We start from the raw sequence: 14,422 nt of genomic DNA, 5'->3' as shown, positions 1-14,422 counted from the left end.
CTGTATGTGTGGGGGATCAGTCACTGTGTGTGTGGGGGGGATCAGTCACTGTGTGGTGTTGGATCAGTCACTGTGTGTTGGTCGGGGGCATCAGTCTCTGTGTGTGTGGGGGATCAGTCACAGTGTGTGGGTCGGGGGCATCAGTCACTGTGTGTGGGGGGGGGGGTTCAGTGACTGTGTGTGGGGGGGATCAGTCACAGTGTGTGGGGGGGATCAGTCACTGTGTGTGTGGGGGGATCAGTCACAGTGTGTGGGGGGGATCAGTTACTGTGTGTGTGGGGGGATCAGTCACTGTGTGTGGGGGTGGATCAGTCACTGTGTGTGGGGGGGATCAGTCACTTTGTGTGGGGGGGGATCAGTCACTGTGTGTGTCGGGGGGGTCCAATCACTGTGTGTGGGGGGGGATCAGTCACTGTGTGTGGGATGGATTAGTCACTGTGTATGTGGGGGGATCAGTCACTGTGTGTGGGATGGATTAGTCACTGTGTGTGGGTTCGATCAGTCACTGTGTGTGGGGGGGATTAGTCACTGTGTGTGGAGGGGATAAGTCACGGTGTGTGGAGGGGAGGGATCAGTCACTGCGTCTGGTGGGGGTTCAGTCACTGTGTGTGTGGGGGGTGGATCAGTCACTGTGTGTGTGGGTCGGATCAGTCGCTGTGTGTGGGGGGGATCAGTCACTGGGTGTGGGGGGATCAGTCACTGTGTGTGGGGGAGATCACTCACTGTGTTTGGGGCAGGGATCAGTCACTGTGTGTGTGCGGGGGGATCAGTCACTGTGTGTGGGGCAGGGATCAGTCACTGTGTGTGTGGGGGGGGATCAGTCACTGTGTGTGGGGGGATCACTCACTGTGTGTGGGGCAGGGATCAGTCACTGTGTGTAGTGGGGATCAGTCACTGTGTGTGGGGGGGATCAGTCACTGTGTGTGGGGGGATCAGTCACTGTGTGTAGTGGGGATCAGTCACTGTGTGTGTGGGGGATCAGTCACTGTGTGTGGGGGGGGAATCAGTCACTTTGTGTGTGGGTGCCATCAGTCACTGTGTGTGTGGGGTGGATCAGTCACTGTGTGTGGGGGGATCAGTCAATGTGTGTGTGTGGGAGCATCAGTCACTGTGTTGGGGATCAGTCACTGTGTGTGTGGGGCGATCAGTCACTGTGTGTGCGTGGGGGATCAGTCACTGTGTGTGGGAGGGATCAGTCACTGTGTGTGGGGGGGGGGATCAGTCACTGTGTGTGTCGAGAGGGTTCAGTCACTGTGTGTGTGGGGGGGGGGATCAGTTACTGTGTGTGTGGGTCGGATTAGCCGCTGTGTGTGGGGGGGATCAGTCACTGGGTGTGGGGGGATTAGTCACTGTGTGTGGGGAGGGGATCAGTCACTGTGTGTGGAGGGGAGGGATCAGTCACTCTGTGTGTGCGGGGGATTAGTCACAGTGTGTGTGGGGCATCAGTCACTGTGTGTGTGGGGGGGAGCAGTCACTGTGTGGTGGGGGATCAGTCACTGTGTGTTGGTCGGGGGCATCAGTCACTGTCTGTGGGGGGGATCAGTCACTGTGTGTGTGGGGGATCAGTCACTGTGTGTGTCGGGGGGATCAGTCACTGTGTGTGGGGGGATCAGTCACTGTGCATGGGGGGGATCAGTCACTGTGTGTGGGGGGGGGATCAGTCACTGAGTGGAGGGGATCAGTCACTGTGCGTGGGGGGGGATCAGTCACTGTGTGTGTGTGGGAGGATCATTCACTGTGTGTGTGGGGGGGGATCAGTCACTGTGCGTGGGGGGGGGATCAGTCACTGTGCGTGGGGGGGGATCAGTCAATGTGTGTGTGTGGGAGGATCATTCACTGTGTGTGTGGGGGGGGATCAGTCACTGTGTGTGGGGGGATCAGTCACTGTGTGTGTGGGGGGATCAGTCACTGTGTGTGGGGGGGGGATCAGTCACTGAGTGGGCGAGATCAGTCACTGTGCGTGGGGGGGATCAGTCACTCTGTGTGTCGGGGGGGATCAGTCACTGTGTTTGGGGGGGATCAGTCACTTTGTGGGTGTGGGAGGATCATTCGCTGTGTGTGTGGGGGGGGATCAGTCACTGTGTGTGGGGGGATCAGTCACTGTGTCTGAGGGTGGCATCAGTCACTGTGTGTGGGGGGGGATCAGACACTGCGTGTGTGGGGGAATCAGTCACTGTGTGTGTGGGGGGGCATCAGTCACTGTGAGTGTGTGGGGATCAGTCACTGTGTGTGGGGGGATCAGTCACTGTGTGTGGGGGGATCAGTCACTGTGTGCGGTGGGGATCAGTCAATGTGTGCGTGTGGGAGGGGATCAGTCACTTTGTGTGTGGGTGCCATCAGTCACTGGGTGTGTGGGGGGGATCAGTCACTGTGTGTGGGGGGATCAGTCACTGTGTGTGTGTGGGAGCATCAGTCACTGTGTTGGGGATCAGTCACTGTGTGTGTGGTGGGATCAGTCACTGTGTGTGTGCGTGGGGGATCAGTCACTGTGTGTGGGAATGACCAGTCACTGTGTGTGGGGGGGGATCATTCACTGTGTGTGTCGAGAGGGTTCAGTCACTGTGTGTGTGGGGGGGGGGGGATCAGTTACTGTGTGTGTGGGTCGGATTAGCCGCTGTGTGTTGGGGGGATCAGTCACTGGGTGTGGGGGGGGTGGATCAGTCACTGTGTGTGTGGGTCGGATCAGTCGCTGTGTGTGGGGGGGATCAGTCACTGGGTGTGGGGGGATCAGTCACTGTGTGTGGGGGGGATCACTCACTGTGTGTGAGGGGGGATCAGTCACTGTCTGTGTGTGCGGGGGAATCAGTCACTGTGTGTGTGGGGGGGAACAGTCACTGTGTGTGTGGGGGGGATCAGTCACTGTGTGTGTGGGGGGGAACAGTCACTGTGTGTGTGAGGGGGATCACTCACTGTGTGTGGGGGGGGATCAGTCACTGTGTGTGTGCGGGGGGATCAGTCACTGTGTGTGGGGGAGGGATCAGTCACTGTGTGTTGGTCGGGGGGATCAGTCACTGTGTGTGGGGGGGATCAGTCACTGTGTGTGGGTCGGGGGCATCAGTCACTGCGTGTGGGGGGATCAGTGACTGTGTGTGGGGGGGGATCAGTCACTGTGTGCGGGGGGGATCAGTCAATGTGTGTGTGTGGGTGGGATCAATCACTGTGTGTGTGGGGGCCATCAATCACTGTGCGTGTATGCGGGCATCAGTCACTGTGTGTGTGTGGAGGGATCAGTCACTGTGTGTGTGGTATGGATCAGTCACTGTGTGTGTGGGGGTGGATCAGTCACTGTGTGTGGGGGGTATCAGTCACTTTGTGTGGGAGGGGGGGATCAGTCACTGTGTGTGCCGGGAGGTCCAGTCACTGTGTGTGGGGGGGGGGATCAGTCACTGTGTGTGGGATGGATTAGTCACTGTGTGTGTGGGGGGATCAGTCACTGTGTGTGGGATGGATTAGTCACTGTGTGTGGGGTCGATCAGTCACTGTGTGTGGGGAGGGATCAATCACTGTGTCTGGTGGGGGTTCAGTCACTGTGTGTGTGGGGGGGGATCAGTCACTGTGTGTGGGGGTCGTATCAGTTGCTGTGTGTGGTGGGGATCAGTCACTGGGTGTGGGGGGGGATCAGTCACTGTGTGTGTCGGGGGGGTCCAATCACTGTGTGTGGAGGGGGATCAGTCACTGTGTGTGGGACGGATTAGTCACTGTGTGTGTGGGGGGATCAGTCACTGTGTGTGGGATGGATTAGTCACTGTGTGTGGGGTCGATCAGTCACTGTGTGTGGGACGGATTAGTCACTGTGTGTGTGGGTCGGATCAGTCGCTGTGTGTGGGGGGGATCAGTCACTGGGTGTGGGGGGATCAGTCACTGTGTGTGGGGGGGATCACTCACTGTGTGTGGGGCAGGGATCAGTCACTGTGTGTGCGGGGGATCAGTCACTGTGTGTGTGGGGGGGAGCAGTCACTGTGTGGTGGGGTATCAGTCACTGTGTGTGGGTCGGGGGCATCAGTCACTGTGTGTGGGGGGGGATCAGTCACTGTGTGTGGGGGGGATCAGTCATTCTGTGTGTGGGGTGATCAGTCACTGTGTGTGTGGGCGATCAGTCACTGTGTGTGGGGGAGGGATCAGTCACTGTGCGTTGGTCGGGGGCATCAGTCACTGTGTGTGGGGGGGATCAGTCACTGTGTGTGTGTGGGGATCATTCACTGTGTGTGTGGGGGATCAGTCACTGTGTGTGGGGGGGATCAGTGACTGTTTGTGGGGGAGATCACTCACTGTGTGTGGGGGGGATCAGTCAATGTGTGTGTGTGGGTGGGATCAATCACTGTTTGTGTGGGGGCCATCAATCACTGTGCGTGTATGCGGGCATCAGTCACTGTGTGTGTGCGGAGGGTTCAGTCACTGTGTGTGTGGTATGGATCAGTCACTGTGTGTGTGGGGGATCAGTCACTGTGTGTGTGTGGGGGTATCAGTCACTGTGTGTGTGGGGGATCAGTCACTGTGTGTGGGGGCGGGTCAGTCACTGTGTGTGTGGGTCGGATCAGTCGCTGTGTGTGGGGGGGATCAGTCACTGGGTGTGGGGGGATCAGTCACTGTGTGTCGGGGGGATCAGTCACTGTGTGTTTATGGGGATCAGTCACTGGTTGGGGGGGATCAGTCTCTGTATGTGTGGGCGGGGATCATTCACTGTGTATGTGTGGGGGTGGATCAGTCACTGTGTGTGGGTGAGATCAGTCACTGTGTGTTTATGGGGATCAGTCACTGGTTGGGGGGGATCAGTCTCTGTGTGTTGAGGATCAGTCACTGTGTGTTGGTCGGGGGCATCTGTCACTTTCTGTGGGGGGGATCAGTCACTGTGTGTGTGGGGGATCAGTCACTGTGTGTGTCGGGGGGATCAGTCACTGTGTGTGGGGGGATCAGTCACTGTGTGTGGGGGGGGATCAGTCACTGAGTGGGGGGGATCAGTCACTGTGCGTGGGGGGGGATCAGTCACTGTGTGTGTGTGGGAGGATCATTCACTGTGTGTGTGGGGGGGGATCAGTCACTGTGTGTGGGGGGGGGATCAGTCACTGAGTGGGGGGATCAGTCACTGTGCGTGGGGGGGATCAGTCAATGTGTGTGTGTGGGAGGATCATTCACTGTGTGTGTGGGGGGGGATCAGTCACTGTGTGTGGGGGGATCAGTCACTGTGTGTGTGGGGGGATCAGTCACTGTGTGTGGGGGGGGGGGATCAGTCACTGAGTGGGGGAGATCAGTCACTGTGCGTGGGGGGGATCAGTCACTCTGTGTGTCGGGGGGGATCAGTCACTGTGTTTGGGGGGGATCAGTCACTTTGTGGGTGTGGGAGGATCATTCGCTGTGTGTGTGGGGGGGATCAGTCACTGTGTGTGGGGGGATCAGTCACTGTGTCTGAGGGTGGCATCAGTCACTGTGTGTGGGTGGGGATCAGACACTGCGTGTGTGGGGGAATCAGTCACTGTGTGTGTGGGGGGGCATCAGTCACTGTGTGTGTGTGGGGATCAGTCACTGTGTGTGGGGGGGATCAGTCACTGTGTGTGGGGGGATCAGTCAATGTGTGTGTGTGGGTGGGGATCAGTCAGTTTGTGTGTGGGTGCCATCAGTCACTGTGTGTGTGGGGTGGATCAGTCACTGTGTGTGGGGGGATCAGTCACTGTGTGTGTGTGGGAGCATCAGTCACTGTGTTGGGGATCAGTCACTGTGTGTGTGGTGGGATCAGTCACTGTGTGTGTGCGTGGGGGATCAGTCACTGTGTGTGGCAGGGATCAGTCACTGTGTGTGGGGGGGGGTCAGTCACTGTGTGTGTCGAGAGGGTTCAGTCACTGTGTGTGTGGGGGGGGGGATCAGTTACTGTGTGTGTGGGTCGGATTAGCCGCTGTGTGTGGGGGGGATCAGTCACTGGGTGTGGGGGGGGTGGATCAGTCACTGTGTGTGTGGGTCGGATCAGTCGCTGTGTGTGGGGGGGATCAGTCACTAGGTGTGGGGGGATCAGTCACTGTGTGTAGGGGGGATCACTCACTGTGTGTGAGGGGGGATCAGTCACTGTCTGTGTGTGCGGGGGAATCAGTCACTGTGTGTGTGGGGGGGAACAGTCACTGTCTGTGTGGGGGGGATCAGTCACTGTGTGTGTGGGGGGGAACAGTCACTGTGTGTGTGAGGGGGATCACTCACTGTGTGTGGGGGGGGATCAGTCACTGTGTGTGTGCGGGGGGATCAGTCACTGTGTGTGGGGGGGGATCAGTCACTGTGTGTGGGGGGGATCAGTCACTCTGTGTGTGGGGGGGATCAGTCACTGTCTGTGTGGGGGATCAGTCACTGTGTGTGGGGGAGGGATCAGTCACTGTGTGTTGGTCGGGGGGATCAGTCACTGTGTGTGGGGGGGATCAGTCACTGTGTGTGGGTCGGGGGCATCAGTCACTGCGTGTGGGGGGATCAGTGACTGTGTGTGGGGGGGGATCAGTCACTGTGTGCGGGGGGGATCAGTCAATGTGTGTGTGTGGGTGGGATCAATCACTGTGTGTGTGGGGGCCATCAATCACTGTGCGTGTATGCGGGCATCAGTCACTGTGTGTGTGTGGAGGGATCAGTCACTGTGTGTGTGGTATGGATCAGTCACTGTGTGTGTGGGGGTGGATCAGTTCCTGTGTGTGGGGGGTATCAGTCACTTTGTGTGGGAGGGGGGGGATCAGTCACTGTGTGTGCCGGGGGGTCCAGTCACTGTGTGTGGGGTAATCAGTCACTGTGTGTGGGATGGATTAGTCACTGTGTGTGTGGGGGGATCAGTCACTGTGTGTGGGATGGATTAGTCACTGTGTGTGGGGTCGATCAGTCACTGTGTGTGGGGGGGATTAGTCACTGTGTGTGGAGGGGATAAGTCACGGTGTGTGGAGGGGAGGGATCAATCACTGTGTCTGGTGGGGGTTCAGTCACTGTGTGTATGGGGGGGGATCAGTCACTGTGTGTGGGGGTCGTATCAGTTGCTGTGTGTGGTGGGGATCAGTCACTGGGTGTGGGGGGGGATCAGTCACTGTGTGTGTCGGGGGGGTCCAATCACTGTGTGTGGAGGGGGATCAGTCACTGTGTGTGGGACGGATTAGTCACTGTGTGTGGGGTCGATCAGTCACTGTGTGTGGGACGGATTAGTCACTGTGTGTGGAGGGGATAAGTCACGGTGTGTGGAGGGGATAAGTCACGGTGTGTGGAGGGGAGGGATCAGTCACTGCGTCTGGTGGGGGTTCAGTCACTGTGTGTGTGGGGGGTGGATCAGTCACGGTGTGTGTGGGTCGGATCAGTCGCTGTGTGTGGGGGGGATCAGTCACTGGGTGTGGGGGGATCAGTCACTGTGTGTGGGGGGGATCACTCACTGTGTGTGGGGCAGGGATCAGTCACTGTGTGTGCGGGGGGATCAGTCACTGTGTGTGTGGGGGGGAGCAGTCACTGTGTGGTGGGGTATCAGTCACTGTGTGTGGGTCGGGGGCATCAGTCACTGTGTGTGGGGGGGGGATCAGTAACTGTGTGTGGGGGGGATCAGTCATTCTGTGTGTGGGGTGATCAGTCACTGTGTGTGTGGGGGATCAGTCACTGTGTGTGGGGGAGGGATCAGTCACTGTGCGTTGGTCGGGGGCATCAGTCACTGTGTGTGGGGGGGATCAGTCACTGTGTGTGTGTGGGGATCATTCACTGTGTGTGTGGGGGATCAGTCACTGTGTGTGGGGGGGATCAGTGACTGTGTGTGGGGTAGATCAGTCACTGTGTGTGGGGGGGATCAGTCAATGTGTGTGTGTGGGTGGGATCAATCACTGTTTGTGTGGGGGCCATCAATCACTGTGCGTGTATGCGGGCATCAGTCACTGTGTGTGTGCGGAGGGTTCAGTCACTGTGTGTGTGGTATGGATCAGTCACTGTGTGTGGGGGATCAGTCACTGTGTGTGTGGTATGGATCAGTCACTGTGTGTGTGGGGGTGGATCAGTTCCTGTGTGTGGGGGGTATCAGTCACTTTGTGTGGGAGGGGGGGGATCAGTCACTGTGTGTGCCGGGGGGTCCAGTCACTGTGTGTGGGGTAATCAGTCACTGTGTGTGGGATGGATTAGTCACTGTGTGTGTGGGGGGATCAGTCACTGTGTGTGGGATGGATTAGTCACTGTGTGTGTGGGGGATCAGTCACTGTGTGTGGGGGCGGGTCAGTCACTGTGTGTGTGGGTCGGATCAGTCGCTGTGTGTGGGGGGGATCAGTCACTGGGTGTGGGGGGATCAGTCACTGTGTGTCGGGGGGATCAGTCACTGTGTGTTCATGGGGATCAGTCACTGGTTGGGGGGGATCAGTCTCTGTATGTGTGGGCGGGGATCATTCACTGTGTATGTGTGGGGGTGGATCAGTCACTGTGTGTGGGTGAGATCAGTCACTGTGTGTTTATGGGGATCAGTCACTGGTTGGGGGGGATCAGTCTCTGTGTGTTGAGGATCAGTCACTGTGTGTGTGTGGAGGGATCAGTCACTGTGTGTGGGGGGGATCAGTCAATGTGTGTGTGTGGGTGGGGATCAGTCACTGTGTGTGTGGGGCCCATCAGTCACTGGGTGTGTGGGGGGGATCAGTCACTGTGTGTGGGGGGATCAGTCACTGTGTGTGTGGGGGGGCATCAGTCACTGTGTGTTGTGGATCAGTCACTGTGTGTGTGTGGAGGGATCAGTCACTGTGTGTGTGGGGGGATCAGTCACTGTGTGTGTGGGGGTGGATCAGTCACTGTGTGTTTGGGGGGATCAGTCACTGTGTGCGTCGGGGAGTGTCAGTCACTGTGTGTGGGGGGGATCTGTCACTGTGTGTGGGGGGGATTAGTCACTTCGTTTGGGGTCGATCAGTCACTGTGTGTGGGGGGGCTTAGTCACTGTATGTGGAGGGGATAAGTCACGGAGTGTGGAGGGGAGGGATCAGTCACTGTGTCTGGTCGGGGTTCAGTCACTGAGTGTGTGGGGGGGGATCAGTCACTGTGTGTGTGGGTCGGATCAGTCGCTGTGTTTGGGGGTGATCAGTCAATGGGTGTGGGGGCATCTTTCACTGTGTGTGGGGGGGATCAGTCACTGTGTGTGGGGGAGGGATCAGTCACTGTGTGTGGGGGAGGGATTAGTCACTGTGTGGTGGGGGATCAGTCACTGTGTGTGGGGGGGGATCAGTAACTGTGTGGTGGGTGAGGGATTAGTCACTGTGTGGTGGGGGATCAGTCACTGTGTGTGGGGGGGATCAGTAACTGTGTGGTGGGGGATCAGTCCCTGTGTGTTGGTCGGGGGCATCAGTCACTATGTGTGTGGGGGATCAGTCACTGTGTGTGTGGGGGATCAGTCACTGTGTGTGTGGGGGGGATCAGTCACTGTGTGGTGTTGGATCAGTCACTGTGTGTTGGTCGGGGGCATCAGTCTCTGTGTGTGTGGGGGATCAGTCACAGTGTGTGGGTCGGGGGCATCAGTCACTGTGTGTGGGGGGGGGGGTTCAGTGACTGTGTGTGGGGGGGATCAGTCACAGTGTGTGGTGGGGATCAGTCACTGTGTGTGTGGGGGGATCAGTCACAGTGTGTGGGGGGGATCAGTTACTGTGTGTGTGGGGGTTCAGTCACTTTGTGTGGGGGGGATCAGTCACTGTGTGTGTCGGGGGGGTCCAATCACTGTGTGTGGGGGGGGATCAGTCACTGTGTGTGGGATGGATTAGTCACTGTGTATGTGGGGGGATCAGTCTCTGTGTGTGGGATGGATTAGTCACTGTGTGTGGGGTCGATCAGTCACTGTGTGTGGGGGGGATTATCACTGTGTGTGGAGGGGATAAGTCACGGTGTGTGGAGTGGAGGGATCAGTCACTGCGTCTGGTGGGGGTTCAGTCACTGTGTGTGTGGGGGGTGGATCAGTCACTGTGTGTGTGGGTCGGATCAGTCGCTGTGTGTGGGGGGGATCAGTCACTGGGTGTGGGGGGATCAGTCACTGTGTGTGGGGGGGATCACTCACTGTGTGTGGGGCAGGGATCAGTCACTGTGTTGTGTGTGGGGGGATCAGTCACTGTGTGTGGGGCAGGGATCAGTCACTGTGTGTGTGGGGGGGGATCAGTCACTGTGTGTGGGGGGATCACTCACTGTGTGTGGGGCAGGGATCAGTCACTGTGTGTAGTGGGGATCAGTCACTGTGTGTGGGGGGGATCAGTCACTGTGTGTGGGGGGATCAGTCACTGTGTGTAGTGGGGATCAGTCACTGTGTGTGTGGGGGATCAGTCACTGTGTGTGGGGGGGATCAGTCACTTTGTGTGTGGGTGCCATCAGTCACTGTGTGTGTGGGGTGGATCAGTCACTGTGTGTGGGGGGATCAGTCACTGTGTGTGTGTGGGAGCATCAGTCACTGTGTTGGGGATCAGTCACTGTGTGTGTGGGGCGATCAGTCACTGTGTGTGCGTGGGGGATCAGTCACTGTGTGTGGGAGGGATCAGTCACTGTGTGTGGGGGGGGGGATCAGTCACTGTGTGTGTCGAGAGGATTCAGTCACTGTGTGTGTGTGGGGGGGATCAGTTACTGTGTGTGTGGGTCGGATTAGCCGCTGTGTGTGGGGGGGATCAGTCACTGGGTGTGGGGGGATTAGTCACTGTGTGTGGGGAGGGGATCAGTCACTGTGTGTGGAGGGGAGGGATCAGTCACTCTGTGTGTGCGGGGGGATTAGTCACAGTGTGTGTGGGGCATCAGTCACTGTGTGTGTGGGGGGGAGCAGTCACTGTGTGGTGGGGGATCAGTCACTATGTGTTGGTCGGGAGCATCAGTCACTGTCTGTGGGGGGGATCAGTCACTGTGTGTGTGGGGGATCAGTCACTCTGTGTGTCGGGGGGATCAGTCACTGTGTGTGGGGGGATCAGTCACTGTGTGTGGGGGGGGGGGTCAGTCACTGAGTGGGGGGGATCAGTCACTGTGCGTGGGGGGGGATCAGTCACTGTGTGTGTGTGGGAGGATCATTCACTGTGTGTGTGGGGGGGGATCAGTCACTGTGTGTGTGGGGGGTGATCAGTCACTGAGTGGGGGGATCAGTCACTGTGCGTGGGGGGGGGATCAGTCAATGTGTGTGTCTGGGAGGATCATTCACTGTGTGTGTGGGGGGGGATCAGTCACTTGTGTGGGGGATCAGTCACTGTGTGTGTGGGGGGATCAGTCACTGTGTGTGGGGGGAGGGATCAGTCACTGAGTGGGGGAGATCAGTCACTGTGCGTGGGGGGGATCAGTCACCCTGTGTGTCGGGGGGGATCAGTCACTGTGTTTGGGGGGGATCAGTCACTTTGTGTGTGTGGGAGGATCATTCGCTGTGTGTGTGGGGGGGGGATCAGTCACTGTGTGTGGGGGGATCAGTCACTGTGTCTGAGGGTGGCATCAGTCACTGTGTGTGGGGGGAAATCAGTCACTGTGTGTGTGGGGGGGCATCAGTCACTGTGTGTGTGTGGGGATCAGTCACTGTGTGTGGGGGGGATCAGTCACTGTGTGTGGGGGGATCAGTCAATGTGTGTGTGTGGGTGGGGATCAGTCAGTTTGTGTGTGGGTGCCATCAGTCACTGTGTGTGTGGGGTGGATCAGTCACTGTGTGTGGGGGGATCAGTCACTGTGTGTGTGTGGGAGCATCAGTCACTGTGTTGGGGATCAGTCACTGTGTGTGTGGTGGGATCAGTCACTGTGTGTGTGCGTGGGATCAGTCACTGTGTGTGTGGTGGGATCAGTCACTGTGTGTGTGTGGGAGCATCAGTCACTGTGTTGGGGATCAGTCACTGTGTGCGTGGGGGATCAGTCACTGTGTGTGGGAGGGATCAGTCACTGTGTGTGGGGGGGGATCAGTCACTGTGTGTGTCGAGAGGGTTCAGTCACTGTGTGTGTGGGGGGGGGATCAGTTACTGTGTGTGTGGGTCGGATTAGCCGCTGTGTGTGGGGGGGATCAGTCACTGGGTGTGGGGGGGGGGTGGATCAGTCACTGTGTGTGTGGGTCGGATCAGTCGCTGTGTGTGGGGGGGATCAGTCACTGGGTGTGGGGGGATCAGTCACTGTGTGTGGGGGGGATCACTCACTGTGTGTGAGGGGGGATCAGTCACTGTGTGTGTGTGGGTGGGGATCAGTCACTGTGTGTGGGGGATATCAGTCACTGTGTGTGTGTGGAGGGATCAGTCACAGTGTGTGTGGGGGGCAACAGTCACTGTGTGTGTGGGGGGGATCACTCACTGTGTGTGGGGGGGATCAGTCACTGTGTGTGTGCGGGGGGATCAGTCACTGTGTGTGGGGGGGGATCAGTCACTGTGTGTGGGGGGGATCAGTCACTCTGTGTGTGGGGGGGATCAGTCACTGTCTGTGTGGGGGATCAGTCACTCTGTGTGGGGTAGGGATCAGTCACTGTGTGTTGGTCGGGGGGATCAGTCACTGTGTGTGGGGGGGATCAGTCACTGTGTGTGGGTCGGGGGCATCAGTCACTGCGTGTGGGGGGGATCAGTGACTGTGTGTGGGGGGGGATCAGTCACTGTGTGCGGGGGGGATCAGTCAATGTGTGTGTGTGGGTGGGATCAATCACTGTGTGTGTGGGGGCCATCAATCACTGTGCGTGTATGCGGGCATCAGTCACTGTGTGTGTGTGGAGGGATCAGTCACTGTGTGTGTGGTATGGATCAGTCACTGTGTGTGTGGGGGTGGATCAGTCACTGTGTGTGGGGGGGATCAGTCACTTTGTGTGGGGGGGGGATCAGTCACTGTGTGTGCCGGGGGGTCCAGTCACTGTGTGTGGGGGGGGATCAGTCTCTGTGTGTGGGATGGATTAGTCACTGTGTGTGGGGGGATCAGTCACTGTGTGTGGGATGGATTAGTCACTGTGTGTGGGGTCGATCAGTCACTGTGTGTGGGGGGGATTAGTCACTGTGTGTGGAGGGGATAAGTCACGGTGTGTGGAGGGGAGGGATCAATCACTGTGTCTGGTGGGGGTTCAGTCACTGTGTGTGTGGGGGGGATCAGTCACTGTGTGTGGGGGTCGTATCAGTTGCTGTGTGTGGTGGGGATCAGTCACTGGGTGTGGGGGGATCATTCACTGTGTGTGGGGGGGATCAATCACTGTGTGTGTGGGGGGCATCAGTCACTGTGTGTGGGGGGGGATGAGTCAATGTGTGTGTGGGGTGGGGATTAGTCACTGTGTGTGTGGGGGATCAGTCACTGTGTGTGTGGAGGGGATCAGTCAATGTGTGGTGGGGGATCAGTCACTCTGTGTGTGGGGGATCAGTCACTGTGTATGGGTCGGGGGCATCAGTCACTGAGTGTGTGGGGGGGGATCAGTCACTGTGTGTGTGGGTCGGATCAGTCGCTGTGTGTGGGGGTGATCAGTCAATGGGTGTGGGGGCATCTTTCACTGTGTGTGGGGGGGGATCAGTCACTGTGTGTGGGGGAGGGATCAGTCACTGTATGGTGGGGGATCAGTCACTGTGTGTGGGGGGGGATCAGTCACTGTGTGGTGGGGGATCAGTCCCTGTGTGTTGGTCGGGGGCATCAGTCACTGTGTGTGTGGGGGATCAGTCACTGTGTGTGTGGGGGATCAGTCACTGTGTGGTGGGGGATCAGTCACTGTGTGTGTGGGGGGGATCAGTCACTGTGTGGTGGGGGATCAGTCACAGTGTGTTGGTCGGGGGCATCAGTCTCTGTGTGTGTGGGGGATCAGTCACTGTGTGTGTGGGGGATCAGTGACTGTGTGTGGGTCGGGGGCATCAGTCACTGTGTGTGGGGGGGATCAGTCAATGTGTGTTTGTGGGTGGGGATCAGTCAATGTGTGTGTGGGGGCCATCAGTCACTGAGTGGGGGCGATCAGTCACTGTGCGTGGGGGGGGGATCAGTCACTGTGTGTGTCGGGGGGATCAGTCACTGTGTTTGGGGGGGATCAGTCACTGTGTGTGTGTGGGAGGATCAGTCACTGTCTGGGGGGGGGATCAGTCACTGTATGTGGGTTGATCAGTCACTGTGTGTGTGGGGGGACCAGTCACTGTGTGTGGGGGGGATCAGTCACTGTGTGTGTGGGGGATCAGTCACTGTGTGTGGGGGAGGGATCAGTCACTGTGTGTTGGTCGGGGGCATCAGTCACTGTGTGTGGGGGGGATCAGTCACTGTGTGTGTGTGGGGATCATTCACTGTGTGTGTGGGGGATCAGTCACTGTGTGTGGGGGGATCAGTGACTGTGTGTGGGGGAGATCAGTCACTGTGTGTGGGGGGGATCAGTCAATGTGTGTGTGTGGGTGGGATCAATCACTGTTTGTGTGGGGGCCATCAATCACTGTGCATGTATGCGGGCATCAGTCACTGTGTGTGTGCGGAGGGTTCAGTCACTGTGTGTGTGGTATGGATCAGTCACTGTGTGTGTGGGGGGATCAGTCACTATGTGTGTGGGGGT

Source organism: Pristiophorus japonicus, unplaced genomic scaffold (genome assembly GCF_044704955.1).
Source record: "Pristiophorus japonicus isolate sPriJap1 unplaced genomic scaffold, sPriJap1.hap1 HAP1_SCAFFOLD_147, whole genome shotgun sequence".
Classification (NCBI taxonomy): Eukaryota; Metazoa; Chordata; class Chondrichthyes; family Pristiophoridae; genus Pristiophorus; species Pristiophorus japonicus.
Note: the sequence above shows the minus strand (reverse complement) of the source record.